Source organism: Cyanistes caeruleus, chromosome 5 (assembly GCF_971803275.1).
Source record: "Cyanistes caeruleus chromosome 5, bCyaCae1.hap1.1, whole genome shotgun sequence".
NCBI classification, from domain to species: Eukaryota; Metazoa; Chordata; class Aves; order Passeriformes; family Paridae; genus Cyanistes; species Cyanistes caeruleus.
Genome location: NC_141705.1, coordinates 78,260,954 through 78,275,435, shown reverse-complemented (window position 1 = coordinate 78,275,435; position 14,482 = coordinate 78,260,954). Strand labels below are relative to the sequence as shown.

The 14,482-nt window shown below is 43.3% G+C and overlaps 1 protein-coding gene across 1 annotated transcript in view; it reads left to right on the top strand.

Annotated features, from left to right (window-relative positions):
• BBS12 (Bardet-Biedl syndrome 12) overlaps positions 1-3,019 on the top strand; it is a 52,920-nt gene extending 49,901 nt beyond the window's left edge. Inside the window, exon 3 of the mRNA XM_086890613.1 lies at positions 2,906-3,019. The gene's annotated coding sequence lies outside the window, so the exon portion shown is untranslated. The remainder of the gene's footprint in view (positions 1-2,905) is intronic.
• Positions 3,020-14,482: the final 11,463 nt, after the last annotated feature.

Here is a 14,482-nt window from a genome sequence, read left to right as displayed (position 1 = left end):
GCTCAAATCCATGTTTCATTCAAGAGACTGAGTTCAGGAGATTTAGAACAAGTGTGGAGCTTGCTGCATTTTTTAGAGCTCTGAGATAGCAACAGGTAATGACATTCTGTGTTGATGGCATATAGATGCCTCTTGTTCCTGGAGGTGATTTATTCAGCTCATATCAACTGGATTCATTTAAATAAAGGGCCATTGACAATGATATCTTGAGACATAATCATTTTACATTTAACTAGAACACAGGCTCCGATATGTTCTCATTTCTTGCTTTCTAAAGAAACATTTTGCTGGCTTAAGCCAGACTGGATCTGATGGCTCTTGGGACTCCTGAGGTAAAAGTGCTTTCAACAAAGTCATCTAAGTATTTGTAATGACAACTTATGTTAGTGTTTACTGCTGTATTTGCAAGAGGAACAAATGGAAACTTTAGTCCTTGAAAAAGAAAAGCCAATAGAAGAATTCTGTAAATAAATTAAATGGATGATGACACAATGTTTAAAATTATTGCTGAACAATTTGGTCATTTAAACCAGACTCTTTTTTTCTAGGCATGCCCTGCCTTTCATAGAAAAGTGCTACCCTCAGTTTTAGAGGTTAGATCTGTATCTTACATAGGTCTGTCCTTTCCATCAAAACCAGAACTGCTTCTAAGAACTGAAGATGACTGTAATGAAACAAAAATCTCCAGAACAAAATTTCTCCATGAAGATCAGATTAATCCTGAGACTGAATAAACAAATTAGTTTCTCAGGGAAGTTCAAAGTAGCTGCAAGAAAATGTTTTGACCTGTCAGGCGCAAAATAGTACACCAAACTCAGCACAGTTTTTGGAACCTTCCTAATTTAAACCAAAAGAAAAATCCTCTGCCTCATATGTATAATTCTAAATGAATAATCAGTTCTTAAGATGTTTGGAATAGGAAAAACTGAATTTTCTGCTTTGAAGAGGGGCATAAATCAATGGCTTTTAAGGGAAGACTCATCAGAGTTTCCTTTGGACATTTGAAACCACTGAATATGTCCTTGGTAAACAAAAATACTGCAATAAATGTAAAAATTCAAGTTTTTTGCTTGCTGATCCAATGTTTTGTTTTTCACTTGTGATAGTGTTGTAGAAATAGAAACTGTGTATTTCATTGTGAATTTCTTTACTTGGTTTTGGAACTTCAGCCTTAAATTTTCCTTAGAGTTTTCAATACCTTGGAAGGGAGATGATTTAAATTCTGTGTGATGTGCATTGTAAGCTTTACTCTGGTCACAAAAGCTCCTTTTTCTGATTGCTTTTATCACCAGTGTATTTCTTTAACGGAGAGATTGGGAAATAATTGCCATTATTTATATCCAGTCTGTTCATCTCCATACTTCCACTTCTCAGGTCTTCCCTCATGTCCTAGGTGTGTTAAATCAGGAAGTCTTAGCACTGCTGTTATCTGATCTGTGCTTCCTGGCTTTCCGCCCTCTGAGAAATCATTCCCTGGACAAAGTGCTTTCTGGAATAAGCCTTCTGTGCCTCATGGTATAAAGATCAGCAGCAGCAGCCCAGAACTGTTGTGCTTAGTCAACTTAAAATGACAGATGCTGTTAATTACAATTAGAACTCATTAAAACCAAGTTCACTGGTGGCTCTTATGAAGTGAGTACCTGCTTGCTCACTGGTTATTTAATTGCTGTACAGACTGTCAAGCAGACAGCAACAGCACTGACTGGAGAGACACTATAAATCCAACTGACTTCCCTCATTTTCAATCCTCCAGAGACTGCTGACAAAATTATTGAGATTCTTCCTCCTCCAGTGAATAAGAAATGCTGAGTAAAAGGATATTACATAAATTGGCTGACATTTGGAGTGGACTAGCTAATTCTCATTGCCTCGTGTGTGGTGTCTGTGTGTGTATGTGCACATGTGCCTGGTATTGTCAATGAGCTCCCTGCCCACTCCCCTCTGCTCCCAGCAGGCTGCTGGGAGGCTGAATTTTGGGGGTTACATAAGAGACAGTCTAGGAAAACATCCCAACCATTTGGAATTTACCCTCGGCACTAACCTCTTTCCTCCATTGTGTCATGCACTTAAAAAAAATTATTTTTTGTTTAGTGGCGTGACGGGGATGTGTCTCATCTGAAAAAATGAAGTCTGTCTGTCGTGGGCAGGGAGCTGGGTGTATTGACTTTTGCAAATTGACTTTTGCTCACTTCTGCTTTCCATGGGCTGTGGCTGCAGTCTCTGGAGTCAAAAATCTCTCCTTTCTCTAACAGCTGGGAGTTGAAGATCAGCAAGGGCAATTGTGCAGCGAAGGGAGATAAAAGTGAGCTGTTAGGGCTGTATCTTCACCCTACTGGCAGCTGCTTCCTGGGAAAGGGCTAGCAGCAGGTGCTGTGTTTACAAACATTTCTGACAAATCATCTCCCTCGAAAAGTAACAAAAAGTAATGCCATAAAAATACTTCATGGCCAGTGAAGATGGGGTCATTCCTAGTTTTAATAGACTGATGTGAAAATCATAAAACACATCCTAGTGAAAGCGCGTTTCACCAGGAGCATCGCTTGTTTACTATGTGTAAACCTCCTCTGAGCTGTGCTCATTCTGAATGCTGCTTCATAGTCCTGCAAATTTGTAAGGAGTTTTATCCAACAAGTTTTGGTTGGCCTGTCTTGTAACACCAGAAGCACATGCCAGTACATTTTTCTTATACTACTTTGGGACAGTGCAGTGTTACTTTATTTACATGTGATTTTTCTCTGGTGGCCTAGAACTTCAATCCTGATTCCACTCAAGTTTCATAGCAAAGATCTGAGTAATAATTTTGTTTTCTTTTAAAAGTGGTTGGGATCAGACCTCTGGGCACTGCCTCTGCTTTGTAATGTTCTGCTTTGAATTTCTTAAGCATTCTGCTCTCCATCTTTTGCAGGTTGAAATGAATGAGAGTTCAGCTCTGTACAACAAAGCAGGAATTACAGCTGAATTCCTCCCAGTCCCACTGCTTTACATATGCTAAAATCAATAGATTGGATTCAGGCAGGAGGTAAGCAAATGCAGCTCCTTTGTTTACGCTCATTTGTACCACACCTGGATTCTGGCCAGTTCTATCCAGTCTCCTAAGATAATTGCATACAGTTTGTTCCAGTCTTTTCATCCCATTGCTTACAATGCTCATGATTGGCCTTTCTTGCCTGTAACCATCCTGGAGAAAAGATCGTGTCTGAGAGGTAATGTAATTGTGTTTTCAATTATCCCCTGTGGGAGCAATCCAAACATCATAATATAAGCTAAACTCTTTTTTTTGAAGATGGTGCACAAAGCTCATGTAAAGAAACTGAAATAAGAAAAAAGACTATTCAGTGCTGATCTATTTTGTATGTGAGTGGAAGAACAAAGGTACCCTGCTTCATTCCTAACAACCAAACCTGTTCACTTCTGTTGTCTCCTAACACAGGATATATCAACACACAAGCTGCAGCTTTTTTCCTAGGCCACTACAAATTTGATGTTGTATCTTGGGCAGGTGGCAGCCAAAAAGCATTTGTTTACCCCTTCATAATTTTCAGGGGCCTCTTTTCAGAAAAAAATACTTCCATCTGCTGAGTACACTTGCATAAAAAAAATAATAATTGGGTTGGGTAATAATAAAAAACAAGTTGTTAAAAGCTGCTTTTTACTTTTTTTTTTTTTTTACACAAATCACTTCATCATTATTTCTGTCACATTTCTACTCCTTTGTCCTTACTGCACATCCTAGACCCAGGCAGTTTCCCACATGTGAAGCATGGAGCCAGGATTTCTAGTGAGAGCTGGCTGGGAACTCAAATGTTTTAAAAACAATGGCTGCCATCATCACTTCAAAGAGCCCAATAGATTTTTAAGGGATTTGGATCGAGGCCTGAACTGACTCCAGAGTGCTGAGATGCTTTATTGGTGCTTAATTTGGAGAGCATGGGAGATGTCTGGAAAACAACTGTTGAAAATGGCAGGCAGCAGAGGGATACCCTAAAACATCAGTTCTTCTAGAAGCTTAAGCTCAAGGTATTGAAGGTGAGGGTATAATGAAGAATGTCAGGAAAGATTTGTCATCAACAACTCCAGTGACAGGAATTTAATTGTAGTCATCCCCTAAGCTGGGAAAAAGTTTCAGAAGGAGCTCCCAAATAGGTGCAGTTGACTCCTGAAATGCTAATTGTGAAATGTGTGTGTCTGGCAGTCGAGTGGCGTTGGCCAGGCTGCACTAGACATGGGATCAGATTTGTTCAGAATAATAGCTGAACTAATTGTGTAATAAAAATCACAGGTTTATTAGATGATTAACCTAACTTTTTATTTGTTACAGGCTCTGGAGAAAACATGCATTGGCAGTAACTCATTCTTTATATTGCACTTGCCACTTTCTTCCTGCTCTTCTTCCCTCAGCTCCTGGGTTTTGCTATGATATTTTTAACTGTCTCAGCTATTTGCCTTTATGGAGCATGGAATCTTCTAGAAACCAGAGAAGAGCACACAATATAGATGGAGAAAAGCAGGAAAGGGATTGGCTCTAGTGCTTACACACGAAAAACCCACAAAAAACCACCACACATAAGGAAGGGCTTTTTTTTTTTTTTTTTTGACTTCCCTAAGTAAATTCTTTGGGCTGTACTCAGGTTGTACTCAGGTCCTTCCCCTTCAGAATCTCAGAAACTTTGGTTTGCTAAAGATCACAATTCTCTGCTGCTCCATTCTGTTCTCCAATTCCACAGCCACAGCTGAGAAAGGTATTTATTCTCATTCATGTCTCTGTGGTGAAACTGGCCACTAGGAAAAAACCCAGTGCTCCATAAAAATAACTCTGCTCAATAATAAATTTGAGCATGAGGTCATATTCTTAACCTGAAAATAAATAGCTAAATAGTTTAAAAAAAAATTTAAAAAATAAAAAGTCCAAAAACGCAGCAAGCTGTTTATACGAAAGGAGAACCATATTTCAGGAACTAATGAACTAATGATGCCTTATGGGCTACTTGGTACCACTGTAAGAAGGAAGTCAGAAAGAATAGGTGTCCTTGAAAGTCACCTCTACAAATGTCCTTAGTAAAAATGAAGTAGTTGGCGTGGCACTGGTGTCACCTCACAGTGTCTGTGGTGGTGGGGCTGTGATGAGAGACCTGTTAGGGAAAGTTGCAGGAATTGTTCTGCACAAGGTGAAGTCATCTGATGCAGGGCCATAAAGGTCCTTGTATACTTGTTCTTGGGAATGTACAAGTGTTGTAGGTAAAAATATTTTAATACCTTCATATGATATCTATGTGCACTAAAAATACCATCTGGAGATGGCTGCCAAAAAAGCCAGTGAGAGGTGCTGTTTGAAGGGTGTGAGTAAAAATAATGTTACCATAAATTCCATCCAAGTAGGTGAGGTAGCCCGGGGATATATCCTGTGCACATCCTGTTCTTCCTTCCATACTCTGCTGTCTGATATCCCTGCTAGCTGTGCATCCAGCCTTTCCTTTGGCATGATGTCCCCACCTCCCCTGCTTTGAGGGACAGCATCATGGTAGCTTCAGGGAGGCCAGGGAAGACAATGGGAAGTAAAAATCTTAAAGGAATGCCTCATCACTCTCTTCTTGCCTGTCTTCAAATCATCCCCGAGCAAATTTATTTTTTTTTTTACATCACTAAAAACAAGGAAGGATGTTGGCTCTGAACTGTTCATCGCTACTTAGTACAAGCACGGCTTAGCCAGCAGCGTCTGCTCCATGGCCTGCCTTGGCAGCACCCTGCAGGCTGTGTGTGGACACCCAGGGAGCTGCTGCAGGAGCTGAGCCCCGGGAGCCAGGCTCTGGCAGGCTGCGGCTCCCCCGGGATCCCCTCCCCGGCACAGCCCCACACGCGCGGCTGCTGTGCGCTCCCAGATGTGACAGATGACACCGTGCTCCCTGCAGGCCCGCACAGCTGGGCCCAGTGACTAAGCCTGGCTGTGCACCCACACACTGATGTCAGGAGAGCAGCCAATAGCTCAGAGTGACTCTCCTCGTCCCTGTGTGCACGTCAGCCACAACAGTGGCAAACCCAACAATGGGCAAGGAGGCGCTCAAAGGAAAACCCAACTTCAGACTAGGAGCAACTGATGTAAAATGAAATGTGCAACTCCCATTTCCAGTGAAAGGAATCATCGATATTAGCTCGGTCATTTTAAAATGTATGAATCATTAGATGACAAAGCCCATAAATTGATTCATAAACAGCTGTCATCTTAATATGAAAACCCTGAGATTAATCTGTCTGAAAAAATTGCAATTCAATTGTGAATGGAAATAACAGCTAAAATCCAGCATTCATCTTGGCCAGGGTGAATTTTATGGCATAAACTTCAGACCACACTTCTGAGTTCTATCCATCCTTGCATGCATTATATGTGTGTGCAAATAAATGCATCAAAATGCTGTCTGGCCACCTGAGTTTAAGTTAATTAATGAATATCATTATTTGCAATGACCTTGACTTGCTGGTCATTGAGGGGAAGGCTTCTGTCATTGTTTGCTTGCTGAGTTTTTTGCTGTTTTTCCAAGGTACTTGTTGGCTGTGGTGCAATGACTCAAGGAGTGCAATTAGTCAGAATGGGAGCCCTCTGTACTTGTGGCAATAAAGTTTGGCACATACATTTTTGTTATTTTTCCTGCAGTGAAGCACTCCTAGATGATGTATGGGTTTGGGATTTGTTGCACTTGCTGAGGTAATCAATGCCATGGTACCTTCTTTGAAGAAGACTGAAGAGTTTTGTAACTTGAGCTTTGTGGTAGGCAGGTGATGGGCAGCCTGATGGGACTCAGGGAGACTGCCACCCTGCCAGGGAGTGAAATGGGGAACTGGGAACTACCATGAGATGGGAAAGTCCTAGGGGAAAGGAAAATGAAGGAGCCTATGGAAAAAACAAGCTATAGGGTTATGAGGATTGGCTCAGGAAGAAGGCTTTGAACTTCAAGAAAGGAGGAATTAAGGGATTAAGAAGCATTGGGGAAAGGAAACACAGCTCTGGAGCACATGGCTCGGAGCCATAGTGAGATACAAAGGAAAAGTAGTCCAGAAGACAGAGCTTGGCATGAGGAGCTGGGGAAAGATTTAGAAATAGGCCAGGAACCTGTGCCTGACAGCAGGGGAAGGGAAAAGAACAGGGTGGGGACAAAGGATGAGGAGACCAGACAGGCTGGGGGTGGAGGGTGGGGCAGCCAAGAGAAAGGAAGATGAGTCTGTGCCTATTTCAGTGTTCTCCTGGTTCTCACTCCTGGGTCTGGCATTACACAGCCTTTCCCTTCATCTGCTGTCAGAAGACACTGTCATGCCCTGATAACGTGCACACGTGGACTCCTACACAGGAGACAAGCTGCCACAGGGGACAGCCTTTCACTGCTTGGGACACAGTCACTGTGGCCTGTGGCAAAGCCACTGGGCCCAGCTTTATCTCCAGTGTCATTAACCCCCAGGAGATGGGTAGGGAATTTGTGACTTTTAGATCAACAACATGAGCAGCCCACAAAGGTTTCAGAGCAAACATTCAGACTTGTAACAATATCCATAACTCTTGCTTTTCACTCTTGAGTCCCAGTTTCTTGAGGTTTGCACCTGCAGCATTCTTTTTAAGGTACAGCTGGATTTTCCCTAGAAAAGCCTTCCCAAATGCCATGTGAAGTATGTGATGGCTGGAATTCATGGCAGTAAGACTTCAGCAGTTGAACAAGGCAGAAGTCAGTAGGGGGCCCCAGTAATGTCCATTAGCATTTGCTGGGGGCTCTTGGAGCAGGTAATGCAGCTTTTACAGAGAAAATCAGTAAAGACTGCACTTGATAAAAGTAATGAGGGCGTAACAATGTGGTTTATGCAGGAATTCATTCTCTGTTATTTCCTGAGGAGGAGAAGGATATAAATTAAATAGTTATTCTTATGTAATGAGTATTGCTTTTGCGTAAAAGGAGACAAAACACTGAGCAATTTAACCTCCCAGATGCTTGGAAGTTAATGATTGCAGGTCATCTTTGAGATAATAGCCTGGGCAGTGTTGGGAAAGTCATTTTCTGGCAGATAACAGATCCCATTTTGGCATGTGGACAGCGGATTACAGTTCTTTAACCACCACGAAGAGCTGCACTAAGCTCTGGTCTCTCCAAGAAACAAACAAGATTTCACAAGAGCCAGCTGGCTTTAGTTGCACTTACAGTACTTGTAACCTCAGATATCGTGGGAGATGCAGTCATGGTGAACTTAAAGACATATAGGGATGGTTTCCTAGCTGAGAAAGGGGGGGGGATTGCAGAAAAACATGTTTGTCCCAAGCTGGTCACTGCATGGATGGATGCATTGGGGTGTGGTGGAGCAATAACTGCATCCACCCCAGCACTGAATGCTGCCTCAGGCTCATTTGGGAGACTTCTCCCTCCCTAGAACTAAAAGCTAACGCAGCACAAGGGACCACATCACTTCTTTGCACTTCCAAAGGCATTCCAGGGCTTGTCTCTCCTTTCTTAAACGCTGCTGCGCTGATACCCTGAACAGGGAACCGTCTTTGCAAGGGCTTAACGTGTTCACTGTGCCACTGGAACTCTGTCTGTGTTCTGCATGAGATGCTTGGTCTGTGACCTGCTGCTGCAGGGTGTTATGCTCTGGGGAACCCTTCAGTGGGGCCTAGGTTTGGGGATCCATGGAAACAGTCCTGAAACAAAGGGAAAACAAAAGGGAGAGTTGTGACATTCCTTCTGGAATACTATCAGCACAGATTGTTACCAAGAGAGAGGGGTTTGGGGTTGTTTCTTTATTCTTGCTGTTTTCTAACTGCCAGCCGATACATCCTACAGAAATGACGCAGAGCAAGGTTTTGGTTGTGCAAGTGGTAGAAATTAAATTCATGATGTAGTAGAATAATTTTTTTTTTTCTTTGTAATATCCCGCTGATCTCATGTCTCCTTGCCCTTCAGTGTGACATGATGAAAGCTGCATGATGTGGTAACTGCTGTTCCTTGGGAATAGTCTGTCTTTGCTGTATTCCTCCAGGAGGTTACTTTGGCCTTGTACTATAACATACCAGTGAATGGAAAGAGTATTTTCCTCACTTCCACCTATATTTATATTTCCAGCTGCAGTCCTGTGAATAATGTAACATTCTCCAGAATTAGCCCATGTGGAAGTTATGAATTCTATGACCTGTATAAGAGTCTAATTTAAGAGAGGATAAAGACAAATCTGTAACAAAAATTTCATGATCACTTGCTAGGAGAGAGACAGCGAAAGAGACATTTTTGACTTGTGAGGGGTTTGTAGCTGATGTGGAAATGTTTAGAGTTAAAATTATTGCAGGCAGACTTGTTGCAAGCAGCCCTGCTTGAGCAGGGGGTGGACCAGATGTGTAGAGGTGCTTTCCAACCTTAATTATTCTGTGTTTATGTGAAGATCCACTTCCTAACAGTTTGTGTGTGCTCTGATCAGATGGGATAATGGGTTTCTGAAATGATAACCACGCAGGCAGGCACTGGCTGGATCTTCTCCACAAGCACTGATATTCCCCCCAAACACAGAGAAGATCTCTGAACGTCTGTCCAAGCACTTCCCATGCAACACCAGTTGCTTTACCCTGTAGCACAAGACACAACAAAATGTGTCTTGAGTCCTGAGCAGGGGCCAAGTTATTCTGGAACACTTCTTGCCACCCCTCCAGTGCCATGGGATCAGAGAGATAAATTCCTAAATCATGGTCTTATGGTTATAATACAATGCTGTGAGAAAGAGATGTGATTTTATGATTGTTCCCATTAAGGAATCTCTCAACAAGTCTGGATTTCATTGAAATCCAATATTAACTGAAATTGCGTTCATGATGTTTGATTGCAGAGAATTTTATTTTTAAAAAAAATTTTTAGTGTATATATCATCAATCTTTACACTGGTATTGTTTCTTTTCCTAACCTGGAGTAATTTTGCTAATTTAGATGTATTACTCTATGTGATGTGGATTGAGAGAGAGAGAGAGGGTGTGTATACATGTTTGTATGTACATTAGAGAGAAGGAGAGGGGTGATTTTGCTGATTTTGAACTCTAACCCTCATAAATATTTATACTTTGGACATTATTTCTCATTTATCATAAGGTGAGGTCAGTACTCCATCTCTTAGACCTGCAACAGCTGCCAGTGCTTCTAGACAGTTCAGCTCTTCTTCCAAGTGCAATCATTCTGGACCACAGGAAATTTGATTTACTTCCAATTTAGGCCTCACTGGATTGTTTGTTCTCTTATCTTCAGCCGTGCTGGGCTGGTCTGTTTCCAACATTTGTAAAGACAACCCAAAACAAAGATTTGGCCATCTGTGGCATTCTCAGATTAAGCATATATTGAGAAAATTTTATTTAGAAAGACATAAAAAAATGTCCACTGGTGCTTTAGAGGAATAAAGTACTCCTTTGAACCGGAATGGAGACTGTAAGAGGTTTGTAATAGGGAGGAGATTTTTCTGTTGTTGGTGTAGTGTCTTTCTACTATTTGCACCAGAAAAAAGAAAAAAAAAAATAGGAGGAAAGAAATAAGCTTTTGTTTAAAAGAAATATTGATGAAGAGTCTTAAAGTCTTCAGAAAGGTAACTTCTGAACTTCTGTTACAGAAGTTTTTAAAAGAGTGACCACGCAAGAAGACTTTCCCAGCACTTAATATCCATATATACTTGAAGCAGAGAAACTTTGCCTCATAAACTGCACTTACAAAAGTAGGTGGGCAAAACCTGAAGCTGCTTTCTATAGTAACTAATATTTAGAATGAAAATTCATTTATAGCCAAATTTGTGGCTGTTTGCTTCCATGATACAAGGCAGGTGCAGCATATGCTTAAAGTCCTGAGCAAACATATAAATATTGATCCAGAATATAAATATCTTGATGGTGAAACAACTAAAAGTTCTGAGGAAAAAATTGGTACTGAATTTTTAAACTCATGCTCAGGCTTTGAAGGAAGGAAATCTTCCTCCCAACTTTAAACTCAAGCAGTTACTGTACTTCAAGTTTTTGACATTTCCTGTGACAAGTGAGTGTGTGAGAATTTGTGGGAGACCTTTGGTGTCAATATGTGCTGGAGAAAGGAGATGGATGATTTTTTCCTCTGCTAGCTGAGCACTAGACAACACTGGAACAGCTTCAGAAGGGACACAGAGCTTATCCATCTTTTTGGCTAATTGCTTCTTGGATGTGCACCAAAGAGAGGGATTGGGAAGCCAAGAGTCCCAGGGAGTGGAGAAGCTCTGTGGTGGAGAGGAGGCCTGGGCTGAAGTTCCATTTCCAGCAGCTGGAAGCGTTCCCTGCTGCCACAGTGACACAAACCACCCGCTGAGATGTCCTCATGGTGGGAAGATGGATGAGCCTGGATGTTCCTGGGTGTCCTTGCTTTCCTGCAGTTCTAATTGCTTTTCAAAAGGGAGGGGCTTTTTGTTTGATTTTAATTCCATAGTAAGTCAGGTCTTCTGCAGATTAATTTAGGATGCTTTTCAAACACTATTTTCATTATTCCTGTGTGAGCAAACTGGAGATGGCATCCTGGTAAACTGTCAGGGACATACGGCTGAAACCCCTTTAAAAGCAGCTTCTGTGAACTGGCATTGACATTTCCTGGGCTTGTCATATGGCAGGATTTGTAGCAATAACTTCTGGAAAGCTGAGAAAATTGTTGCCCCTTGGATTAAAAAGCAAAAACTGATAGATGGACCTGATGGAGTTTTTTACTTTTAATTGAAAATATCTCAAAAATTACTCTTGGATTTTTCAGGGTTTTCCTGTAACCACACTAACAATATAATTTAGGTTTGAATTGTACTTTGGAGTTTTTTCCCAGATGTTTTTACTGGGAGTCTCTAGAAATTTAAGAATTATATATTGAATAAACGAGATGATTGGATGTGCAGATGAGTTCCTTGTGTTTAGTATGGCCTGTATGTGTGAGAGCAGCACTGAATAAAGCAGCTTTTTCTCTGTAAGAGGTAAGGCATTCCTGCAAGGAGCAGGGAATTGGACTCAGATGATCTTTATGGGTCCTTTCCAGCTTGAGATGTTCTCTGATTCCATTAACGATTGTAGCTGGTTACAAAACAGTGCAGGACAAACAGAGAATGGCAGCAGTTCAGACAAACGGAACAGGTTAGAGAAAAGGTCTCTAAGAGGTACTTTTGAAGTAGCAGGAAGGTGGGGCTGAAGGCACTGTAACACGGAGTGTCTTACACAGGCCAAGAGAAGGCTTGTGGAGGGGTTGGATAATTGATGGTCTGGGTGGAGGGGAAGCAGTCGGGTGGGTGTAATTGTGTGGAAGATCTGAGTTGAGGAAGGGTGGTGGAAGAGGCCACAAGAAAGGAAAATGCTACTGCCAGAATCGCTTTAGTTGATGTTTAAGGGCAATATTAATGACCATATTAAGAGGCTGGACTGCAGAAGAAAGTAGAGTGGAGAAAATAAAACCAGGCGTGTTTTCCATTTGAAGAAGAGAAAGGAAAATATATTTAAAAATGTAGAAAGTTGGCAGATCTTGAGGTGAGCGTAGATTGCTTAGGGAATAGGACTTTCATTTTAGCTCTGTTATCTTTTAGTTGTAGGCCCCATTTACACAATTCCCAGTGACAAGCTTCTAAAGAGTTCACAAGTCTCACAATCTTATTGGGGAACTGGATTTTACTGGTTTTCAAAAGGATCATTTGATAAGGAATTTAAGCTGGCTGCCATACCCACCCTGCCACCACTGGGTTCAGCCCCCTCATGGAGATCAGGGCACCAAAGAATCTGAGAAATGCCAGGACCCCGTCCTGTAAAGCGCGGTGGCAACTCTGCAGCTCTGGCAGGGCATCCAGCTGAGAGCTGTGACGGCTGCCGTGTGTGCAGGGAATGTCAGGGTCCAGGAATGGCTGATGGAACCATGGATGTTTAGGCTTTAGAAAAGCTGTTTTAGTTTTAAGCATTTTGAGATTGCTTTTTTGTTTTTAAAAAAACTTTAGAGTTTCAAAAATTAAATTTTCACCCCTTCCCTTCACCTACTTGAATTCAGCTTCATCTTCTCTTCATCTGCCTCCCAAGAGAGACACAAGGACTTTGGGAGGCTCCACAGAGCAAGGACACAAAATGCCCTGAATGGAGCTTCTCTTGCAGAGGAGGAGCAAGAGGAAACCAGGAGGGTCTTCACCGTTGGCTGTGACTGTCCAGCTCTCAGGTACGGCGATAAGGATTAGGATTTCCATGAGAAATAGCAGAGTGTTTGAAGTGGATGGGCTCTGGAGAACCGAGGGGAGGGGGAAATGTTCCCGGAGCAGCAGGGCTGCAATGTCCATTTGGCAGCAGCTGCCTGCCCCTGGGCTGTGCGTGTGGCACCGAGGGGAAGCTGACACGGAGTGAACCTGTGCCTGGGCTGGGCCGTGCTCTGCCTGCTCCCTTCATCATGAGGGTGTGGGAAGCAGCGGAATTGTCTCTGATTCTGGTAAAGAACTAAAATTTATGGCTTGCCAGGGGTCAGAGGTGGGAAGGAAAGTTAAGAGGCAACAAAATATCCTTGACGTAGTCGCTAGCAAAGTGAACATTGCAAACTGCGTGCGCTGGAGGCTGTGTCTGCCTTGGCGTTGGTTTGTTCCTGTGGGTTGCTGCACATCGGCTCTGTGAAAAGCCCAGTGTTTGCAGTCTCGCTTGGGACTGCCCGGGGCTGCCTGTGCTGTCTTTGAAGCCAGAGAGCTTCCCAAGCTCCAGGCATGAGCAGCCAGCCCGCTGTTAAACAGGAGATTAGGGGCGCAAAGAAAGCATGTTTTGGGAAAGGAACCTTTTCATCCTGTTTTGTTGTCAGCCTCAGGCACAAAGTGCATTTGATGGGTCACTACACTTTATAAACTCTGTGTAATTTGTTTTATTAGAGGGGGAAGGCCTGTGCCAGAATTTTCACCTGTTGCCTTTTGCTATCAGTTTGCTCCTGTTGGGTGGGAGGAGAACTGGTTTCTGGTGAATGCAATGGAACAGAACGGTTGCCGCGGATTTATTTTAAACACATGTTTCACCATATTGCGATTTAAACAATTTAGCCTGGTGCAGAGGCCACACAACTTCTTCTGGTCTAAAATAACTCTCCGGTTACTTTTTTCATAAAGCCGGAGGAGAAGATGTCCGACCGATGTTCGCTGCATCCCGTTTCCAGCGCTGCCGGCAGCGATGCTCAGCCGGACAGAGGCCGGGGTTCCTCGGCGCGGGGACCCGCTCCCGCCCCTGCCCGCTGCCCGCAGACGGCCGGCCCGGCTGTGCCGGCGCAGGGAGCGGCCCCCGGCGGGGGCGGTCGGGGGCGGGGCGCGGCGGGGGCAGCCCGGTGCCGGCGGGGAGCCCGGCCCCGGCGTGCTGGGCTCTGCCGCTCATCTTGATCCCCGCTCAGCCGAGCCGGCAGCAGAGTTGCGCAGCTCCCGCTGAGCGGCCGGGACGGGACGTGTCGAGAGCTCGGCGGGGCTCGGGGCTTGCGAGGCGAGGCGAGGCGAGGCTGGA